This window comes from Nipponia nippon, unplaced genomic scaffold (genome assembly GCF_047370975.1).
Source record: "Nipponia nippon isolate SJK-2023a ecotype South Korea unplaced genomic scaffold, ASM4737097v1 scaffold_7, whole genome shotgun sequence".
Lineage (NCBI taxonomy): Eukaryota > Metazoa > Chordata > Aves > Pelecaniformes > Threskiornithidae > Nipponia > Nipponia nippon.
Genome location: NW_028262391.1, coordinates 16,969,962 through 16,993,999, shown reverse-complemented (window position 1 = coordinate 16,993,999; position 24,038 = coordinate 16,969,962). Strand labels below are relative to the sequence as shown.

The 24,038-nt window shown below is 36.0% G+C and overlaps 1 long non-coding RNA gene across 1 annotated transcript in view; it reads left to right on the top strand.

The window, feature by feature from the left end:
* LOC148050843 (uncharacterized) overlaps window positions 1-24,038 on the top strand; it is a 327,289-nt gene that overhangs the window by 232,982 nt on the left and 70,269 nt on the right. Inside the window, exon 3 of the long non-coding RNA XR_015700760.1 lies at window positions 14,519-14,581. This is a non-coding gene — a long non-coding RNA (uncharacterized LOC148050843). The remainder of the gene's footprint in view (window positions 1-14,518; window positions 14,582-24,038) is intronic.

Genomic DNA, 24,038 nt, shown 5'->3' with positions numbered 1-24,038 from the left:
TGAAATATCCAAAGAGCCTATTTCTTGCCTAAAAAGATTTAAATAAAAGACCAACAACAGAAGAGTGTTAAGAGTAGCTATATAGGTTTCTGGGAAGACTATTAGCTTGTCAAATCCATTCTCTTCCTTTTCCCATGTCCTCTTAATCTTGGTGCCTTTTCTTCTGTATTCTTTTTAATTCCCTTCGAGTTCAGTGAATTTTGTTTGTGTAAAGATCATAGGATATGAGTTTTCCTATGTTACGTTTTGTTTGGTGTGAAAGGTGTTCTTCAGAAACCTTTACAGAGTGAATGAAAAACCCTACCAGCATGCATCTCAGCAGCTGAAACGAAAGCCATTCCTTTGTTCTCTCTTTTTCCACATGGATTTTCTTTGTAAAACGTTTGATGAGAAAATATTGCTTTCCAAACCTTAAAATAATAAAGCATTTTTCTGCATTTTGTCCATCTCAGAAAAAAAGAGCATGGCTTTGCCCTAGCTTCTCTGGTTATACTCTCTTGGAGTAGGGAATTCTGGTTTCTAGTCCCTAGCCAAAATATAATCATAGTACTAATTATACCTTCAGCACTGGATGGATGAAAACTATAAAATATTCTTTGAGCAGGAACAAGGCTTTTGTTATTTGTCACTAGACTGAGTGAAAATATTTGCTAAACTTTAAGAGGAAATCCTGCTGAAGTCTAATGGAAAAATTTTGCAAGTTTGGACTGTATTGCAGCTTTTTGCTTTCTATTTAAGAGAGCTTCCTCTGCCTGCATGTGAATAAGAGTACAAAAGACTTTTGTTTCCCAGTGGTTTCAGTTTTCCAGCATGATCCATTTTGTAGTTTATTCTTCTGTTATCTATAGAAAGCAATTAGGTCACTGTACTTCTTAGAGCTTTACCAGTTACAGAAGCATTTGTAGGTTAATTGATTAATCATTAGCACTCCTTATTATCCTTATCATCTTCTAAACTGAAATGAAATGAATTGGAATAGAAGGAATTCCATTCCTTAGTCTTGAAGGCTGAATTGGCACAGGCCAGGGTGACTGGGCTCGGGCATGGTGGGTCTCTGCTGCTCTCTCCAGGGAGGCTTCCTTCAGTTGTATTCTGCTCTTTACTAACTGACTTTGATAACATCTACTCTACACCCTCAATTAAACAACAGAAATTAAACTACTTTGTAGAGAAATAAACCTCTAACTGAAATTCCTCATTGTAACTCAGTTTGAACTCTAAACTCAAAGCAAACACTAAGGCTAGAGAGTGAATTATGCATGTGGTGGGATGATCAAGGGAGCAGGGTTTTAATAACACACATAGCACACTTAACTCTTTTTGGGGATCTGTATAGGAAATAAACTTTTCTGTATTTACTGCCCCTCCCCCCCCAATAAAATGCAATGAAAAGCAATGATGCAATCAAAAGCATCCACTTACCTCATTTCTAATGCAGCTTTTTATTAATGAGTAGGTGCTGAAGCAGGGCTCTGCCATAAGGGAGTGTTTTTCTGGCACTGAGCTCATGTTCATGCAGAGATTTCCACATGTGGGTGAAAGGCATCCTTCGTTCCCTTCAACCTATGGTATCTGAGAATGGGCCAAGATTTTAGGCCAGCTGCATAAATAGTGTTTATGAGAATGTTAAGTATTAAGACTCTTCTCTTTTACTTTTATACAGCTATATTATTCATGCATCTCATTTAATATTTATATTCTGTTATTCTGATTCATTTGATATATTCAATATTTTCAATAATCTTGTTAGGTTGATTCCTTGTTCATGTTTCGAGATCAGAACTGAGAAATGGGACTCATGGTTTAGAAAATCTTTCTGGAACTACTACTAATAAATAAATAAATAGAAGTTTTAAAAGAGAAGGACTCCTGTGACTGTAGAATGCTGACATAGCTGTTTATCTGCATATGAGGCATGGCAAAAAAGATAAGGCTTTCTTTATATTGTCTGATAAATCGGCTAAGCATTGATTTGGAAGGTCCATTAGTCTCCAGGTCAAACATAATTCAATAACTGTTGGAGGACACCTGCTGCCCTCTACCATGCCAAAATACCTAGCTCTGTCTACTCATGTGTCTTGATCATAAATGCATTCTCATATCAGTCTAACAAGTGCTACTCACAATTTATTGTGAGAAGCATATTCCTTGAGGTAAAAAACAAAACAACATCCAACCTAGTTTCTTTTGTACGAGCTCATTCAATGTCCAAGTGTATTCAAACTTAGCTTTAGATGAACAGGACTCTTTTCCTTGAATACTTGTAGCCTATTTATCAGAAGGAGAGAGAGTGAAAAAGTAAGACTGGGACCTGTTAACAGCTTCTGAAAATCATTGACTAAAGGAAGCATGATGAGAATATTGGGTTTCTTCCCTTTTATATTTTTAATGAGATTGAACAACATTCTTATAGTGACATTGATGAAGTCACCTGTCAGTGAGAATTTAAAGAATATTCAGAATGAGAAGCCTGTTGAGCATTTTGTCTACAGCAATTATAGGGAACAAAATATTTTACCTAATATTGGCAGATTCCTATGTTCTTTTTGTTCTGTCAAAGAAAAAAGGGTCATATCCCATGACAATTGGCTTTTAATGTATTATGCAAAAAAGTAGTCACAGAATTAAAGAGATTAAGAGAGCACTACTCAGAGCAAAAATATGAGCAGCTGAATAGAACTAAAATGTTGGAATCCTCACACGCAGAGAGGATATAGTTTCATGTCTTATAGTTTGCCTGAGTTCTCAGCTAAAGCACTATTAACATCAATTTAAGTTACTCTTACTGAAGCTGGCTGTGGCAGAACAGTTTAGGCCTTTTTCTATAAATATTTGATTTTTCTACTGGCTGTAGACTTATCTCAGAAGAGCATGAATTGAATTCTGTTTGCATTTCCCTGGAGATGTATGTCGGATGTCCAAAATCAGCATTGGAGAAGTAGGTCTAATTTCCAGTAGCTGGTCTTTTTGACTGTCTACTTCTCTTCTTCTCTGCCAAAAAAAAAAATCTACCCATTGTTTTAATTACATACTTATCATTTCCAACTTCAGTCTTATGAGATATAAAACTTCATCGTTTATTTTCCTCCACCCTAAGATACAAGTCTATACTTTCCATTAGAGCTCAGTTTTTCTAGAATAGAATTCTTTTACTCAATTATTTTTTTTTCTTTTTACAAACATAGCAGAATAGTTTCTTCAGAAATTCCAAGTAAGAGCTGTGCAGAACAAGAAGGATCCTAGAACGCTTTGCAAATGTCTTCTAGAAAGTGCTGCATAACATCCATTTTGTTGTCTCCATGTCTGCTGCCTCCTTTCCTGCAGCACTGCAAAAGGTTAAAGGATTTGACTTAGTGGTTAGATCTTGATGGATTTCATAGTGACACAGGAATCCTATGAGTATATAATTCCTTTATCTAGACTTTTGGTGTCTTTCCATATTTTTGGTGGATGGAATAATCATAAAGCAGTGGTTTACATGTCATGAAATATAGCTGCTGATGACAGAAGAGAAGGATCCATCTTTCAAAAGATCCTTTTCTTGAAAATTTTTGGAAAATGAAACAATGCGTTTGCAGAGAGATACTATTTACATTTTGGTTTGCTTAGTAATTGCCAATACAATGATGTGGAATGTAAAATCTAACTAAAATTAGTTAGATAGGAAATTTAAGTAGGTTATTTTAATTCCTGACCTCTCTAAATTAGCTATTTAAAGCTGGTGTGTATACTTGCAACTGAACAAAATTTGCTGCATGGTACTTGTCTTTTGTGTCAGTGGAAAGAGGTGATGACTTCTCAGTTTGAGTATTATTTATGTTAATGTGATATTTTCATGTGAATGATTTTTCAGAACATGGGATGTGCATACTCCAAGCTTAATTCAGAAACACAGTGAGAGAATAGCCATTTGCTTGCATTTTAAATATAGTTTGGATTGACTGTAGTCGAATCAAATACAGAGAAGATAGCATGGCAAATGAATGGAATAGCGGGAAAATCTCATTTGACTTAATAACTTGTAATTTCATTTAATCAGTACTAACAGGCATCTAAAAATACATATACTGACATTTAGAAAAATATTCTCAATTTTTTGCTAAATCATACTGTTTGTCAGGAGCTAACTTTTGATCCTGGTTTGGAAAATATTCCAAATATTCCATTGAAATAGGTCAGTTTGTATAATAAAAAAGCATTCAGTGTGAGTAAACATACCATAATATGTGTGATTAATACATATAAGGCATATTTTAAATGGCAATTGCCTTACTTATATGGATTGAAAAGTAACACAGTCTGTGATACATTGATAACTTTAGTTCACATACATTTTTGAAGTAAATGTAGTCTTTCCTGTTGAAGTCTCAAGTATTAAGATTTGTTACATATTTGATATGGTGTTCACAAGATACTGCTTAGCTCTGAAAAGGATGAAAAACTTTGGCTCCCCCTCACCCTCATACAGCCTGCAATCAGATTCCTGTTGGTAAGCATCAGATCAGTCCATATGAAGGGCAAACTGCTATCAACCTCTAGTTGTCACAAAAACAAGTAAGCAAATTACCTGTAAATATAGAAAGTAATGTATAGTGCTATGCAGAATAATATTTCCTAGCATGTTTGACAGGAAGTGAATAACCCCAGTGGGTATTTCTCAGCTCACCTGATCACAGCACGCAGATGACAGATGTCAGCAAAAACAGGACGCTATACTATTTTTGTTCCTGACTTGAGAAAATATAGCTGTATTTAACTAAGTTCTGCATTCTGACTCTTTCTATGTGAGCTTGAATAAATTTTAAAATCATGACATTGATGAAATTTATTATACATTTTCCAAAATCTTGGTCACCCTGAAATTTAATTAAAGTTTCTATTTGCCCTTAAAATAGATGGAGCAATTAAATTTCATTCTTTGCTTCTAATTTCTAACAGTACTTGCATTTTTCTCAAAGAAATATTTGCAGATTTGCTTGCTGCAAAATAGCTCAATTTGAAGCTCAGAGCAAATACTTAAAGGTTTGCTTGATATTCAAATGACGTAAATGTTTAATCAAATGTTATGCTGAATAAACTTTGCATGGTGATAAGTGTTAATTTACTACACAAACCTATCTTGAAAGTGTTTGAGTGAGCCAAAACTCTGATTGCAAATAAGTGAAAATTTTAAATAGTCACTTTGTTGTTTCCTTGGTGACCTGATACCAAGCTTACACCCAGCACCATGTGTTTACTACCTCTGTTCCAAAACATAATATAAAGAATATTAGTTGCATCCCTGCTGTGTTTGATTCTATAAATTCCTGTTTATATTAGCATTGTGTGGGAAGAAATGAGAAATAAAAACACATTAATCTGGGAGGAATTAACCCTAGTTCAAATCATTCTCAGGCATTAAAGAAGGTTTGCTTAGGGTTTTTCATTGGTTTTACCTGGTGGCCTTGCTGTGGAATTTTCAGTATTGAAGAGATTTAAAGATATCTATGTATTTGAGGGATCTCTAGAGAAACAAAAAAAGTAACTGTTTGTCTTAGCAAACAGAACTGTTAGTCTTAATATATGTCCCCTTTAAAAAAAGGCAGAAATCTCTATAAGAAAAAATTTCTAATATTCCTACGCTTGATCTTTCACTTGTCTAATTCTTGTGGGTCACTTGAGTTGTATCTGCTTTGCACCAGCAGAAGAGTAATAACCTTGATAACCAACCAGCAAACTCAAATTAAGAGGCCCATAATTAAGTGATCACCAATAAGTAATATTATTGGTGACAAACCAATTTGACTGTGTGTGGCGCTACCTTAGTGGCAAATATGTTGTCACATATCAACAGTTTCTTAAAGAACAGGCAACAGTTTGGAGTTAGCAATTTTCTCACCTATGCATATTGTGTTCTATATTTTGGTGGTTGGTAACAGTGTAATCTGCACCATTTATAACTGTGTGTATGTTAGGACAACCCATAAGATTTTTCAGAGCTAAAGAATAACTAACCATAGATGAGGGCTTGGGAGAAAAACGTAACCTATGCTATACCTAACAATTTCTGTAATCATATTTTTTAGTTATAATAGCTCTGGAAAGGATTGTATTGGGTCTGTGTGGCAAGGTTATGGTAGCAGGGGGGCTACAGAGGTGGCTTCTGAGAGACGCTGCTAGAAGCTTCCTCCATGTCCGATAGAGACAATGCCAGCCAGCTCCAAGACCGACCTAACGCTGACCAAGCTCAAGCCCATCAGCGACAGTGGTAGCGCCTCTGGGATAACATACTTAAGAAGGGGGGAAGAAACCTATGCACAACAGTGATTGCAGCTGGAGAGAAGAGTGAGAATATGTGAGAGGAACAACCCTGCAGACACCAAGGTCAGCAAAGAAGGAAGGGGAAGAGGTGGTCCAGGTGCCGGAGCAGAGATTCCCCTGCAGCCCCTGGTGAAGACTATGGTGAGGCAGGCTGTCCCCCTGCACCCATGGAGGTTAACGGTGGAGCAGAGATCTACCTGCAGCCCATGGAGAACCCCACGCCAGAGCAGGTGGATGTGCCTGAAAGAGGCTGTGAGCCCATGGGAAGCCTGTGCTGGAGAAAGCTCCTGGCAGGACCTGTGGACCCATGGAGAGAGGAGCCCACGCTGGAGCAGGTTTGCTGGCAGGACTTGTGACCCCACGGGGGACCCATGCTGGAGCAGTTTGTTCCTGAAGGACTGCACCCCGTGGAAGGGACCCACACTGGAGCCGTTCGTGAAGAACTGTAGCCCATGGGAAGGACTCACATTGGAGTGAGTGTCTCCCATGGGAGGGACCCCATGCTGGAGCAGGGGAAGAGTGTGAGGAGTCCTCCCCCTGAGGAGGAAGGAGCAGCAGAGACAACGTGTGATGAACTGACCACGACCCCAATTCCCTGTCCCCCTGAGCCTTTTTTTTAACCTACTTTTGTGCTACTGAGCAAGTAGCAGCTTTTTTAATTAGAAAACAAATTTTTGAAGGTTTTCCAGAATATTAATATATTTATATGCAAACAGAGATAATTATATGGCAATTTAAAATCTTCTATTTAAAACTCTTCCATCATCAGAACCCAAGCAGATTCAATATCGTGAGGTCAGTCACATAGCATGAATGTATTTGTCATTAGTGACAGGATTTGTTGAATTTTTTCTGATCAGGGCATAAGTAGCATAATATGTACCCCTAAGGCTGCATTCCTAGGAAGAAATAAATCATACTAATAAAGTAAGCAAAGTTGTTGTTAAGGTAGTGATGCAATCATTCACCTACATTAAAAACAACAAAGAATACTGATGTATTATCACTTAGATTTTTTAATTTAGCCCGAGTTGCCATAGCAACCATAGGAATCATGAGATCACATTTTAATTAAGAATCTCCTAGTAATACGATTCTAACAATTGCTTGTCATAAATTCACCGTATGCTAATGTGCATATTAAATGCAGAGGAGGTTGATAAATGTACTGGTCACTAGAATTTTAGTGTGCTTGTAGGAGGGTAAATCCAGATTCAGCACATCAGGTAATCTCTTTCAATCTTGCATATTACTGAACTATGACAGGAAAAGTAAAACCAAATCTTTGTCAGACAGTATTTTAGAAAAAGCTGGGAAAAGAAATGTGTTATATCTTTGCACCTATTGAAATCAGCACATAGTAAGATGGTAACAATACATCTTACATTTGTCTGCAGGACTGCAGGAATATTGCCACCCCTTCTTAAATCAGGTGCAGATTTCATGGCTAGTAAAGTTAGGAGTGACTGCTGTATAAACAGAATCAGAGACCATGAAGCATGTTAACTGGAAAATTGCATGTGTTTCTGAGCACTAAATATCCAGTTAGGTTGTTTTACATTTGAAGACCTCTAAAAATATTCAGACATCTGAATCTTGCCACCCTATAGTTGAGAGAACTATCTAGTTTAAAATACAAATCAATTTACGGTAGGAAATCATTAAGAATCAGTTTTGAATTGACTGAACTCAACTTGCTCCTCAGTCCCTTTCAGTAAGCCAAACACCTCTAGGTGTTAACATGTTACTCTCTGAAGTTTGGTACTAGCAGAATTAAGAATGCAAAGCTATCATTGCACTGTTCTTCCACTCACGCATCTGTAGGTACCCATCTTAGTTTACTTGAAACAAATGATGGACTAATTAAACAATAGAAATGTAAAATTATTTGTCTGTGAGGTATGGCTTTTTTTTTTTTTTTTTGAGATGTGAGAATTTTTTGTCTGTCCTAAACTGAATCTAAAAATTTTAAACAGAAAATCTCAACTATAACTATAAATCAGGTCATGAAAGTTTATTGTGGTAAAGTTAGAAGTCAAGTGTTGGAATAAACACACTGGATAGTTACTTGAAGCTGGCCATTTGTCACAAATAAAGTCAGCTTCTTCTGGAAAAACATTTGGAGAGGAAGAAGGTTACACTAGAAAACTTGTAACCACCACTACTACTCATGCAATCTCGGAAAGTAACAAGCATAGCAGAAATCAATTTCATAATACAGCATAAACTGTAAAAGCTTAAAATGTCATTGCTAAATTGGTTTCCTAATTGCTATTCAGAAATATTTACTTTGGTGATTACAACCTACATTCCTGCCAGTCAACAGATATATAACTGTTTGCATGTCTTTAACCTCTTTGATCTTCATGCTGTTTAAAAGTTCTGGGATTTCTGACTTCCCATAGTTTGCAATAACTTACGGAAAGGGTGTAGAATGAACATTTCAAGTATCATAGATTTATTCAATGTGATGGAGCAATAATCTCCTGTCTTCAGGTAATTTTGATAAAAACATCCAACTAACCTGCTTGCCTTCAAAGCAATATGAAGTATTGGCTAAAGGTTTCTACCAGACCATATTTCTCAATTATATATAATAGGACTTTCTTGGTAAAGATTGTGTTAAAATGTAGCTACATTTTTCCAGTATAACCATTGTACCACATCTGCTTTTAAGTATTCACATAGGACACATGTTCAAGGAGGAAATCGAGAAAGAATATTTGTATATAGGTCAAACTAGGCTGAAATAGGAAATTAGTGGCTGGATAGACATTGGATGATTTAGTTCAGTCTCTCTGTGGCACTGAATGATGTTGTAATGATGGATACAAGTATTTCAAACTGACCTGGTTATGACACTTCATACTATGCAATTCCAATGTGATATAATGCAATATCCTCTGCACAATGCATTAGCTGCTTAATTAATTGCACTAATGACATTGTCCAGCATTTTACACTTAGTGACAGAAGATTAAGTTGAAGTAACATTCAGCCTAAAATTTATTCATATAAAAATTCAGTAAGATTATCCCAAGATACCATCTGCAATATGAGCAACTATATATATTTATTGCAGGCTATAATGAAATCACTCAGTTGAAAACAACATTTCTAAGAATTTTTTTATGATAAATAGACAGAGTTGCATGCTTCCTAGTTATGCTATTATTTAGGGTAGAACTACTTTTTGGTTTTTTGTTATTGAGTTAGAACACATTTTAGATTCACAGAAACATAAAAAAAGGACAATAAAACTAATCTGAAATATCAGAGAAGTATGTTGCCATTTGCTATACTTAACCTGAATGTCCTCTAATCTTGGCATTGAACATGAGAAGCATTTTGTCATTTCCAATGGCAAAGTTAAAAAAAAAATGAGGAGAAAAAAAACAAAACAAAACAAATAAAAAAAAACAGAGAACAAAATTAGTTCTGGGACAGAATGCATTACTGTTGTTATGACCATAAAATCTACTTTCCTCTCCCTCCACTTTGTGAAGGTTCATTATTGCTTATGGTTGTGGTATACCATCGCATTTTTATAACTAATTCAAGAAAAAAACCCAATCTATTTAGATTACAGTCCTTTGGAATTAACACACGCTATTGTTTGAAAAACAGTGACTGCTTTGTTTTCTTTGTATTTGTATTCTACTTAACATGCAAAAAAACATACAAGTGGAACTTTACATTGAGCTTCATGTTCTTTATTTCTGTTCTCTCCAGATATGGAGTTTGAATGATCAAAAGTTTCGAAAACATTTGCAACATCACAGCAAAATAGGAGCTGCTAGGATCTGAACAATCTTGACAATATGGCTGTTTTCTTCAGATGTCTACAACAAGCCCTAAAACTTTATTTTGATTATTTCAAGGGAGATGTAAAGTAAGGCCAAGCTGTTTCCTCCAACAGAAAACTTAGAGAATTCCTATGGTGAAATAAAAGGTTAAATACAGGCTAACCTCCTCTAATTTAAGAAGAGAGATTGAGGGAAGCATTCAGAAAAAAGCTGAACAGATATTAAGGATATTTCATGCTCTGATGTTAAATGATAATGCAACCTGGATGAAAAATGTAGTATGGAGCTAGTGAATGGGTTACAAATACACGTTTGTACAAGGTGCAGAAAACTCTTCTGGTAAATGTTAAGTACAATTTTTATGCCAAATTTTGTGCTAGTGCCTGCAAAAAGCAATGTGTGCTAGTAATTTAACTAAGTATGTGATTAATAATTAAAATAAATAGCTGATTAGCAATTGCATCAAGAATGTAGGAGTGCCTGCATGTATATGAATGTGTATAAAAATAATCTCTAACTCATAAGAGGCTTTTAACAGCATTTAGAAATTGTTTGATGATGATGCAGAAGAAAACAATTTTCCATATGGTGTTTTCTCTCTGGCTCAAAACATTGGCTTTCAAGTAGAGCAAGGTTTTTCCATTTTTGTGCTACCCTTATGCCACCAGATTAGAAGTAGTATCATTAGTGATCTCCAGTAAGTAACTAAACGTTAGGGAAGCTGTTGTTAGTGTGTTACAATTGTTTGATCACCTGCTGTTACAACAGATGACGTTTTCCCTTTTGAGTAGTTGAGGGGGAAAAAAAAAGCTATATAGGAGTTTATCCAGAGAGATTTCCAGCATGTGGATGGCAAGTAAAATTGCACAAAGTTGAACTTTTTTGTGTTGTGTAATCTTTCAAAATATGACTAGGAAAGTTATATGCAATTCTGTAGGTAATGACACAAGAATTTGACATTGAAAGTATTCCTTGTATTTTGGAGAATTCAAATTTTCAGGGTGTGTTCCCTGAAACTGGATTTTCTTTTGTGTTTTTTCTTTTTTTTTTTTTCCAGATTATTACTTTTTACCTTTTCTGTCATTTAGTCAAAGGTTTTTGTTTCAGTATTGTCTTAACCTGCTTGCTAGGAAGAACTTTTGTGCAGTCAAATAGAGCAGTGTCTAGATTGTTATACAATGTTTAGTGTGATATTTTTAAAGATCTAAGGTAGACCTTTATGCCATACTAATGGTATTCATTTTATTTCTGGTTTCATTTACGATTTCTTCATTAAATGTAGAATTTCCTGCTACACAGTCTCTGGACTTTTTCATTCTCTAGTCAACATCTTTTTTCAGTCTAGCTGTGATATGTTTCAGCAGTGCAGGGGTGCGTGTGAAACACAAAAGCTTGCAGTGTTCTTGGTACATTCTACTGCACTGTTATTAGCATTACTGTAGTTTTTGACAATCTTATGGCCATATTTAATATCACTCATATGTAGTTCTACTCTCTCAAGGATGTCTTTCTTACCATGTCTTCCCTAGAAGACTCATGCTTAGCTTGTTCAAGTTGAGCATGTAACCATTTCTTCTAATTTTTGCTCAGTCACAAGGTCTAGAGTTGCTTGATGTCTGAATCAGAAATTACATACTATTCATCATGTCAGAGCAGTCAACCAGATAAATGTGGAAATAATCCACCATGGTCTTTGTTATTTCAGTACCTCTAACAAAAACAATTTGCTCTATTCAAATTAAATGCTATGACGAAAACAATATATTGGAACAATGTCATAGCTAAGGGAAAGGCAATGTTGTTACTCTAACTTGGATATCATTAAGATTTTGCAACATGCAAAAGCAATTTACAAGACATGTAAAATCCGAGTCTGCTATTATGTAGACTTTTTACCACTCTCCTGTGCCCTTGCTTTTCTAATCAAGTTAGTACCAATGGAAAGTAATTTAAATTTTAATTTTAAGAAGATGTTTCTACACCTGCAGCTCTTTTAAGTCAATATGAAATATTTTAGCTACTCACTTCTGTGCACCATTGACCATCCAGGTGACAGAAGGCTATAACTTATATCAAGCAAGGCAAAGAACATTACTGTCCGATGACCTTTAGCTGTTATTAGATTGACCAGAAAAGCAAGTTTATAGGCAGCTGGTACCATGCCCACAGAAAAGTAAGCTGTAGCTCTGTGATTATCTTATAAATAGCTTTTACATGTTTAATGGGATCTAATTTATGGTAATTGCATGAATTGTCCTATAGGTGTGATATTACTCAAGTATAATTTTATTTACAACATTTAATCGAGATATATGTTTTCCCAATAACCATACATACATTTGAATTTTATTATAAAATAGTCGGTATTTGAAACTTCATTTTTGAATGTCATATTCAGCAAGTTTGGTGAATGATAAATCTGATATGCTTCATAATTTCCATTTTGTAATTGTCAGTGCTGTTTATTTTATTTTTTTATTTACTCTGGAAAATGAAATGCATAGATACTTTTGAATGAGTAAGTAATACAGATTTGAACATGTTCTAAAGACGTGTCTTCTGCTTCTCTGACAACGTATTTTTATGTAAAAAACAAGTAAGCTAAAGCAACCAAAATAATAACCTACATTTCTGAAAGATGAGGCTCTTGGCAGAGATACATTTCTAAGTTGATAACGTTGAAGTTCTGTGGTGTTTTTTTTTCCCCTTAGGATGGTTTTTCACTAGAAATTAACAGTATTTTAATATGGTGCCTAGAACTGGTTAAATCTTCTTTTTTATGAAATATTTTTTCTAAATCCAGATGTTCCATAGGAATGTGTTAATATTAGTGATTTTGGGGAAAAGTGAAACTGTGTAGTTTCTTCCTTATGTTGCTACAGTAGCAATGAGGGGTCTTTTATATTGTCATGTCCATTTATTTTATTTATTATTTTTTGTTTCAATGGTCCTAAGTTGAAATCTGTGGAGGAAAAACAAATCTAAAAAACTTCTGAATGTAATTCAACTAATGATGATGTTTTTTAAAATGTTAGAATTTCACAAGTATATATTTTCTTATAATATTTGTTTAAAAACCAATCTTGTTCAGCAGAGCCAAACATCATTAGGATGAGAAAATAATTTGAAGGAGGAATTCTCCTTACCTTTCATATGGTCCCTGTAATCATTGTTAGTTGTCACTAGTGACAACTGACGAACTGACCTGATACTTAGTACTGGACTTAAATATCAACCTACTAAAGACAATGAAGCAGTGTGAGTTCACATTTTCTGGGGATTTAGCACTATACATTTCATTTAAAGAGATGCATCAGCAATTGAAGAGAGAACTTAATTCTGTAAATATTGTTCCTAAAAACGTTAATGTTCCCACAAAGAATATTTACGGATAAAACATGTAATATATTTTTAAGTTACGCACTCAATGTTATTGTGCTGCACTTCTAATTAAGAGTCAAGAATCAAGCCTGAAGGGTTTCTAGTTAAGCAATGTTAAAGCAAGGATTAATCTTTTAAAAATACATTGCTTAAAAGAGAGGGAAAAATTAAGGGTAATTTATAGCAGGATTTTGGATCCTCTTCTGTGTTCCTAAAATGATTACATTTGACGGTGTTTGATGGACAAGCATTACAAAATATTCCATGGCTATACCTTCACATTTTCAAGTAAACATATTTGTCTGTACTCTATGAATACCTTTACCAGTAAGAATGTTGCCTAGAATACTTGCAGAAATATTGTTAAATTATTAGAAAATATTGTAGAGTATCACAGGAAGGCTAACTTGGAGTCACAAGTGTTTGCAATGAGAATCTGATGCTAAGATTGACTTAAAGTTATCAAATCTTTGCAGTGACTTTTCTCTGAATAAGCTAAGTACCGTTGCATTATTTTATCATGAAAACTCAAAGGGAATCTCATCATTTGGAATATGGAAAACTATTTTCTCTTATATGAAAGCACCTTAACTCATTATTTAAGAGACAACCAGAAAAATTCATTACAGGCATTTTAAGGCACCATCATGACAATTCTTGAAAGAATTTAATTTTGTAACTGGAGGTGATGGCCATTACATATAGTGATAAACTGCATTAAGAAAAATTCATCAGTTCCTAAGAAACTCAAAGGTTTTCCAAGTGGATGAATCTTTCTCCTATGAACAAATAAGAATATGAGGAGAATTTCCTTCTTTCCAATCAGAAAATTTTGGAATATGTAACACCAGATATAACCAAATGATTACAGTGATAATATTTTGTTTAAACACTGAAACTCTTATGGCTTTGATGTTGCAAAAATGCCTGTAGTTGATAACTGGGGGTATAGGGATCTGATTTCATCTGAGTTCTGTTGCATAACACTTCTGAGTTACAAAGCGAACAATTTCCTTCAATATTCCATTTAGGGAGTAAAAGAAAAAGAAATGAACAGCAGACCAAGCTGCCTGGAAGGTGACTGACAGCAACGTGTGAGTAGAAATCTATTTAAGTTTCATTTTTGTGTAATATTCATCTATGATGAGGGCACGTAGCGTATGAAAACACAAGTGGATATGTTAAATACATAAAACAAGAAACACGTTTTCCATGGTTCTTTGTTTTCCGTTCCACAAATCTAATCTTGCTACATTCAGTATTTTCTGTGTGAGAGCAGAATAGACTAGAAGATTTTGGATATGAAATTATTTCTTCAGTTGTTGCACAAAGACATCTGGTCTCTGAACTGAAATCTAAAGCCCTGAACTCCCTAAGTGCTGTCTACAATCTAAAGAGGATCTAAGTGCCACAGAAGTCATACATAAGAGACAGTTAAGTAAGTGGGGACCATTCCAAGGTAACCGATAGAAAACATTGAATAAAGAAGAGAGTGCATATCTAGCTATTTGACTTTTCTGTGCTAAAGAGAGAAAAAGCTAATTTATAGACAACATATGTGGCTCGTTGTTCTATTTTGTAATTTACTTCAAATGCATGTCTGACTGCATTTTCCTGTCAGTGACTGCAAAATAAAAATAGTTCTTTGTGTGGTTTTACTAGAAACATAGCCATTTAATTAAATTTTAACATATTGTGGTCTCTCACTTTAATATATGGTACGTTAATTTTCTATGATGCTGGCATGCTGTGCTGATGGATTTCTCAGTCTACCAGATGAAGTAAACCATGTACTTTCCAGGTAGTTTAATTTTTTTCTAGATTCAATGGCATTAACATTCTTTTTGGGAAGACAGTTATGAAAACTTGGTATTTCATTAAATGTTTGAACTTTTATTGTAATATGTATTCAGTCTTGTCACTGTGGTAATGATTGCCTGTTATACACCACCTTTGTTAGTTAAAGTACCACAGCCTTACTCAATGACAGTTGGGCTTTATTATGAAAGAGAAGTTATTTAAGAAACTGGAAGTCATAAATATCTTTCCGTCATAGCAGTAATTGTTACCATCCTCTGTAATGTCAAAAAAATTAATCTAGTCTCATCATTAAGCTTTTTATGTCTTTTGTTTGTTTGTTTGTTTTTTATTTGGGTTGTGTGTGTCTGTGTGTTTCCCTTGAATTATTTGTTTAAATTTGTCAATGATTAAATTCCTTGTCCCATAATAAGTACATTTTTAAATTTTTGTGCAGGACTGTTTTGCATCTACTTTGTGTGACCTAATGATAAGGAAAATAAGTTGCAAACCCTCTTTTTTTCTTTCCAGTTGTGGGTCAGTGATTAGTATGAGCTAGAAGATTTTACTTCCTATCAATTGCTTTGCTGAAGCAGAGCTTGCTGGGACATTCCGTTTGCATGTTCATGTCAGGAAACTGTTCCCTGAGCATCTGATAATTATGCTTATGTGTTAGTATTAGTGAATATAGTTGTCCTTTTCTAGATTTTCTACAGCATATACAAGAAGTTCTGCCCCTAAGAGTTTGTTAAAAGATGAGAGAGAGACAACAGATAAGAAAGGAGTGGGGAGATGAAGAAACTATATGTTGGTATTGGTATACTGGTAAAAGAAGCATTCTAACAGATAGTTTTTCAGTATTGTCATTATACCTTCACTTCATTTTTTGATCACTTACAGTGACCTCTTAGTGAAGGAAAATTTTTTGAACACATTTTCATTGATGTTGGTGAGGAATTCCTTCAAAGGGTAAGGTACCACACTGAAGAAAACATTAGCATACTTCTGACTTTGCCTTCAAGAGCATACTGGAATTTGGACTGGGCTTTTCAGATCTTAATGAAACATACATATGATGGGAAGAGGGTCTGAAGACAAAGATGGAGATGTGGAGGGAAGCAAAGAGATGTGATTCAAGCTCTGGTCTTTGTGGCATAATTCTGCAGAATTCACTGCTGCATACTGGAAAATGCAGTTGAAATATTGCATGTATCTAGTCAAGAATAAAGGATATTATAGGAATAAAACACGGGATAATATCCTGGGCAAACATTTGAGGTGTGAGGGGTCGAATTAGAGAGACAGTGATATTTGCAGCATGGCTTTACGTAGTCTGGGTGTGAAGATTAGTTTCCAACATAGATCCTGCCAATGTGGAAAGAAAAGAGAAGATGAGCCTTTTATATAACTGCAATATATTAATTTTAGGACCATACATACAGTGTTTCTAATTCACTACTTTTCAGAGGTTTTTCTTATTTTATTGCAATTCATGTTCCAAGGGCAGAATGTGTGTGGTGAGGAATGCAGGTAAAAGATCTTATGGGCAAGAAAGAAGTTCTGTTCTTGGTGTAGCATTATGAATTTCTGTGGCCATGTGCAATATGTCGTGATATGGGATTGCTTCTGAAAGGGTAGTGTTATGCAGCAGGAGAGGCTTTCTACACTCTTCTGCTCATTAATTCAAATTTACTGCACTTTGTGACTGCATTGTTTCCCTTTTGGTACTTTACAAAGGATATTGAAAGGGATATTGAAATACTGTAGGTTGATAAGAAGCATTTTCAGGCTGTAAAATTACAGAGGTAATAGATAACATTTAAGTAGAAAGCACTTACCATAAATGATGGTTTATTGTTGTTTTTTTGTCAGATAGGTAGTTTAATGTATAATTTATGACACTTTCGTCAAGCTAGTCTTACTAGACAGTCTTGATTTTTCAACTATGATATGAAACTTGACTGAATTCTGCTTCTGCTCTATGTTCACATTTTAACTCTTCAGAAACAGTTGACTTAACGTATGCTTAACAAACATAGCTTTTACACCAATTTCTATCTCTTGTAATAAGGTGGAACAATTTTGGTACTCCTGCTTTCAGGCACTCCATTTTCCCAAAGTATCCAGCTCAAATGGATGATCAACAGTTAACAACTGAAACCATCCCTCATCTAGAAGGAAATTGTTGCAAACAGTGGATTACTTGTCTCTGTATATGGTGATTGTCATGATGACAACTTAGCTGGAGCACAACCAGAATTTGCAATAGTACCCAAGCTGCTCAAACTACCACCTATGTCAACACTGTTCCTCATCTGATTGGAATGATTTTTACTATAGTAAAACACTGAGTTTACTGGGCCCAGGCTACAATGCTCCTAATCATCTAGCTGCGTAACCTGCGCATTCACTGGTTGTGTTGATTTAGTAGAAAGTATGCGTTATTCAGAAAAGCAAAGTGCCAAATCCTGCTTTATTGCTTTACTACACTTACACTAAAAAGATTCTCTCGTGTCTGAGAACATGGTGGTGTTTACTTTCCAGAAGCACAAGATATGTGCTGTATGGGTTTATTTTGTATCAGAACATATTTTTTCTCTGCTTTCCTTCTGCATCAGTTAGCAAGGGTGTTTCTCAGCATTCTGTTGCAGCAGGGTTTGGCAGAGGTAACAGAGGTTGTGCTGGATTGTGATGCAGCACAGCAGGCTAACCTAAGCAAGCCATTAATGCAAGCCATGGTGTAGTGGGATTCAAGATTAAAAGTTGCTTCAATTTTCTAATCACTGGGTGGGCTACTTACAAGAGGGCTGTTTGCTGTGGCAAGTGGTAACACCAGGAACTGTAAATAACAAGAATGTGTTTGATCTGACTGAGAGTTGAACTTTTGCCTTCCTAATGCAGCATGCAAAGCATATTAATATGTTGAAGGTTGTGACTGTGATTCCCTTAGCATGTGTATTTCCACCTGCTTCTTAACACAGTGCAAGAGTGTGCTATGCAGGGATGACTGGTTGGAGACTGGCTGCCTTGGCAAGGTATCTTACCTGTGATATGTCTTAATCTAGTCATTTTGCCTCTAAATTGAAAGGAAAATTTACTTCAAGGAGCTCAAAAAAATAATCCTCAAATCTTTTCTATTCTTTGACTCCAATATAATCATTACATTCATACGTTGCATTCACAAGTCCTTTAAAAGGGCTTGATAATTATTTTTGCTGTTCAGACCTATCAAATCCTGAATATGATTTGTGTAACCTACTGAAGTTCTTTCTGGTTGTTTTAAAATCCTCATCCTAGCACAGTTGACCTGGTTAAAATATGTAATAACTCACATTTTGTGGTTAACCAGGACAGAATTATAATAATGCCAGAGTCTATTAAAGGAAAAGGCTATGCTTTTATTACTTAGAGGTCAGTGAAGTCATCTACAGTGACATCTGTGTTACTGTATTGTGTTTTCAATCTTTAGATTTTCATATGAAAAGATACTGGTACATTATGTATTGAAATTCATCAGGAATATTGGGGAAAGAGTATTAGAAAATAATTCAGGTTTAACATTTTTGTCATGCACTAACTTGCTACCACCACCTTGCTGCAATTTGACTGCTTTTTCCCTTCAGCAATGATTATACTATTCCTTAATTTTGTTGGACAAATCAGTAGTAACCTTAGGCAACTATGCTAAAATAACTTGTCAGCTGCTCATTATTTTATTTTTAATATCTTAAGAAATTAAATGCTTGAAACAGCAATAGACTAAGGAGCTGAATCCCTTCATTTATTCATAGGACGGCTTCAGAAGAAACAGTAGCTGAGCAGAGTCCCCATACTGCCTGGCAGCGTACGGCTCTGGGTGCCCGGGCCCTGAGGGTTGTAGTGGGCCCCCCAGGGCCTCCCCCAGCCTGCCCATGGCCCAGGATGCTATTTCAGCCCCCCTCAGGCCATCTATCCTGGCCTCCATCTCCCCATAGCCCTGCCCTGCCTGGCCATAGGCCCTGCCGAGCTGAGCCTACCCACAAGCCAACACCCTGGCCTGTCCGAGGGAGGTGCTGAGGGCTGCGGCCGCCCTGGGTCCCCTGGCTGGGGGTGGGAAGGGCCCTGGCTGCAAGGCCCTGCCCTGACGCCCCAGGGACCCCCTGCTGCGCGTGGCCCTGGGGATCTGCCAGCCCACCCTGCGCCCTGACAAAGCCTACATGAAAAGTCAAGGACTGACCTCGGGAAGAAATTTCGCTCCCTACACCAAGTTTGCCACTGACAGGTAGTTCCAGTGCCACTGCTGCTCAGCAGGACCTTAGGTCCTGAGCTGCATCTGAAAAAGGCTTTAAAAGGACTTGTTATCTCAGTAACTGTCCAGCGCCCCAATGCAACTTTCCAGTGAGAAGCTCTAAATATTTTTCACATGCTTGGCCTAGAATCACCATCTCTGGCTGTGTTCACCCATCTCAGCCTCTGAAGTGCGGGACTGCCTCAGCTAGTCAGCAGGAGAGAAGGGAAGCATCTGGATTTTTGGAGGAAATTCATCCTCATTTGTCACGGGAGTTCAACCTCTATGAGAGGGAGGGAAGAGAGGAGAAGGGAATAAAAGCTGTAGTAACTGATTGCCTGCTCTGAGGGGTTTAGTAGAAACTGTTGTTTGTAAGCTTCTTATCTCATGCTCCATGACAGATATATTACCATACATGGCCAGAATAGCTGAAGCACTGGAAGGTTCAGGGAGTCTCTCCTGATCCAGCTGGACCCCTGCAATGGTGACTCCTATCACTGTCTGGACAGCACCTGACCATCCTGCTTGAGAGGCTTGATTCCCCAAGTGCGTGTTACCCTATCTCAAGGCCTTGATGAATTATTATTTTTTCTTTTAACAAACACTCTGTCTATGGGCAACTGTGCAACATGATACATGCACAAAGACATCATCTCACAATCAAATTGCAACGCTGCTTAGGACATGTTAGGGAGAAAAAGCCAAGAGCCTGCTTCTGCAGCTGTGCAGTACTCTGGAGAAGGTGCCTTAATACCTTGGTCTTTGTTTCCCACATGAAGGAAATTAGGGCCAACAGTGTTTTGATCTATGAGAGGTTCTTGGCCTTGCTTAAGTGTACTGCATCTCCTTCCTCTCTCTGGAAGGTTTGTTTTGTTTCGTGTTGAAAAGCAAAGGATACCTTTCACTGAGGTATGCTTTATAGACTTAAAAGCATCATGCCTGTTCCACAGCGTATTGCTTTCAGTTATTCTTTTTTTTTTTTTTTTTCTTCTCCAGGATTACTTTGACTAGGTGAGTACCTTATTATTATTAACAGCCTTTGAAAATGTGCATTTCAGGTAATTTTAACAGATCTCATTGACATTATTCTAGTACATACTGCACTGTACTTCCACAAATGACACACTGCTGTCAGTAATGAATATGATAATCTTACCAATTCTAAGAGAACAAATATTCCAACCTTTGAAATTCTCTTTATATAACAAGTGTGTGACAGTTAGTCTGCCGATTTAAACAAAAGATACGTTTCATCCCACATTATCTCTTGACAGAAAACTGACCATTACATCTCCTTGTTCTCTTTCATGATTATTAACAGCTTGGACATATTTCTTGTAATATCTCTCTATAAATAATTCTAGGCTCAGAAGTTTGTTTCTTTTATAAATTAAGCTATCCAAAAGCGATAGCTCATTTCTCTATAAGCAGAATCTGTCCCCTCTAGGGGCAATTTATCCTTGCAGCAGCTAACCTTTAGGCATTTTTTCTTTCAGAAACTTATATTAATCATCTTTGCCAGTTTTCCTCTCAGTCTTTCTCTTCCCACAATTTCCTGCTGCAGTCAGAACACCCACCAAGTTTTCCAAATATTTATACTGCTGATTTTAGAAGAGGAAGGGTTATCTGAGACATTGTTTTATTAAAACTTGATTGTTTAAACACCACTCATCAATGACTGCACACTGAAAACTCAAATCTGACTTTGCTTGTAGAATAAGGGATGGCTGTTTTGTAAAGTCAATCTTTACAACAGATGTAGATACATGTACATAATCACTATGGATTGTCCTCTGGGAGAGACAGGTGCAATAAATGAAAACTAATTTGAAGCAAGATGGCAAAAAGTAGACCTAATGTTTTTGAGTTTTCCTTGCACTGGCTAGAAGGGAAGAAGTTAGCTTGGCAAGAATGTCTTTCCAAGCCTCCGTTGTGCCAACTGTTAAGCCTCAATGCCAGTGATTACAGTAAGAGACACCTATGTTTCAGAAACATCCCCTTCTATTCTCATCTACTGTTCAAAGTGTAGCTATGATTCCTCAGTTAACCATGAGACAGATGGACTCTATGAGGGCAGATTGACAGAGCTGCCATCTTCTACTTTGCCAAAGTTATAAAGGCAACACTATGCAGAGATGAGAAACTCATAGTAAGGGTGGGATTATACAGACTGCAAAGCTGACGTTCTGGGTGAGGAGACATACCAGACTGGCATACCCATTTTAGATAGATGTTTGGGGCCCGTTTTACATCAAACAGTAAAGATGTGTCTTAAAGAATTTAGTGCTGTCCTTGTAGCTATAACTCACGCTGATGGAACACTTGCAGTTCATGTGCTCAATGGAAGTCCTTTACAGACTATTTTAAAAATTATTGAGCTAAGTGTTGCTGGCAGTTGCATTATTTCTTTTATATTGATTAAGAAATTTAATCAAATGGATTTTTTTATGGCCTCAAACAGTCTAAATGATTCATATGCTGCATTTTTAACATGTTGTCTCAACAAATGGGTATTCTGTTGTGTTAGAGCTATAAAAGAGTATTCTTGTTTTCATTGCTATGTGCATTGTTGAAGAAAAGAGCATGCAAAAATTTACACAAGTGTCTGTGACAGTATTTCTTTTTTGGTGTTTCAATTATTATTTCATCAAATTTTATTCTCCTGATACTGGTGATTGATGAACAGCAAAGAAGAGAATTTCCTGTGACAAGTCTATGCTGTAATTTAATAAAAAATGAAAATTTAACAATGCTGTACCTCAGCATACACCCTTTAGTTCAGAAAAGTTAGTTGGAATCTTATGGGAAGACAGCAAGGTTGACATGGATTAGCTATAATAAGAGTGCTTAGGGTCCATCTTATTCCCATGTAGGTTCCAAATATATATATATATGTATTTATATGTATTTTTATATATATACAAACTTATATATACTTTTATATATATATAAAAACAGTGAGACTTTAAAAATTTTATACTATTGACTTGAAGTATCTGTTTAGTTTTCAGCGTAGAATTATTTCTTCTGATGTTAATGACTGGGGAAGTAGACAGAAATAGAGCTCTGAGATTTTAAGGTGACACGAACTCTCACTCTAGTCCGATCGAATGTGCCTATAAATGTCTATCAGTAATGGCTGAATCTATCCATAAAAACCTTCAGTGTAAGAAATTCTACAAACTTTATAAGCTATATATTCCATTACTTACTTCTGTGTACTTTGAGAAGGCTTTTCTTGGTGTCTGTCTTGTACCTTTCTTGCTGCAACTTAAACCTTCTTGCTATTTTTCTTATCAGTGGTAGAGATCTCATTTTCCCCTTCTGTTTTGCTGAAGGGATATTTGAAGACTCTTATCCTGTGTCCCTTCAATCTTCTCTTTGCTAGACTAAAATGATGATACCTGGTAATACTTCCTCTGCCTTCTTACTCACTCTATAATAGAGAATTTTTTCCATGATTACACAAGCTACCAGTTCTGCATCCTGCAGTGTCTCACAAAGTGATTTGTATACCTCATCAATATCATCAGTTGATAGATGTTAGGTTTGGTGCATTTATTATATTGCTTTTTCTTTTACTTTTTTTTTTTCCCCCCCCTGCTGACATTTCAGCTGTATGAAGGGCAACTTCTTTAGCCTTTTATTTATGGCATGAACTGTTTTCTCATTTGATTTTATTTGTTGCTGCATATTCTGGATTGTTTAATCTAATGCTAGAAACTGGTCTCCTAAAATGACTTCTTAGACTTCATTACCTGAGATATTGGGTATTTTAATTCCGTATTGCCTAAACTTGCATGATACTGACAAGCTCCTTCCTTCAGCTGTGACATATGAATGATTCTTGTGGCCTATACTTCTCTCAATAAAATGAACTTGATTTTTTAATTTTATTCACTTTCTCTCCTAATCCTCCCATGAATTTTTTCTAGTGCATCTGATATTCTTATCCCTTTCCAAAATATTATTTTCCTTTAGAAATGTTTTCCATGATTACAAAGTCACAATGTTTTTCTTGCTCTGGATTAAATTATTCTTGATGAGATCTTTATTTGGTTGATTTCTTTATAGAGAATAAAATCTCATATATGTTCCCTAAAACCATTAAACCTGAAATATGTAGCTTGTTTTTTATGACTATTTTTCTATAATGTTCTAACAGCAACTCACTTCCAGTTGCTACGGCATGTAGATTATTTCAGTTTTGCATTCAGAATGTAAGTGCTTCTGTACGAGTCCAAATGTAGGTGGAGAGGCATTTTTTTTTGCTGCTTGGCTGATGCTAGAATAGACTATAGATCAGCATCTGAGAATAGCTCTTCATTTTTCTTTTGTCATGCTAATTGTTATGGTTTCTGACTCCCAAGAAAATGAAAGGTAGAAATGCCATGGCTTTGAAATGAATCCACTCTGATTTAGTATTATATTGCTCTGTCTGTTTAAACAGACAGAACATTACCTGTGTACTGGTTTTGGAGGAGATG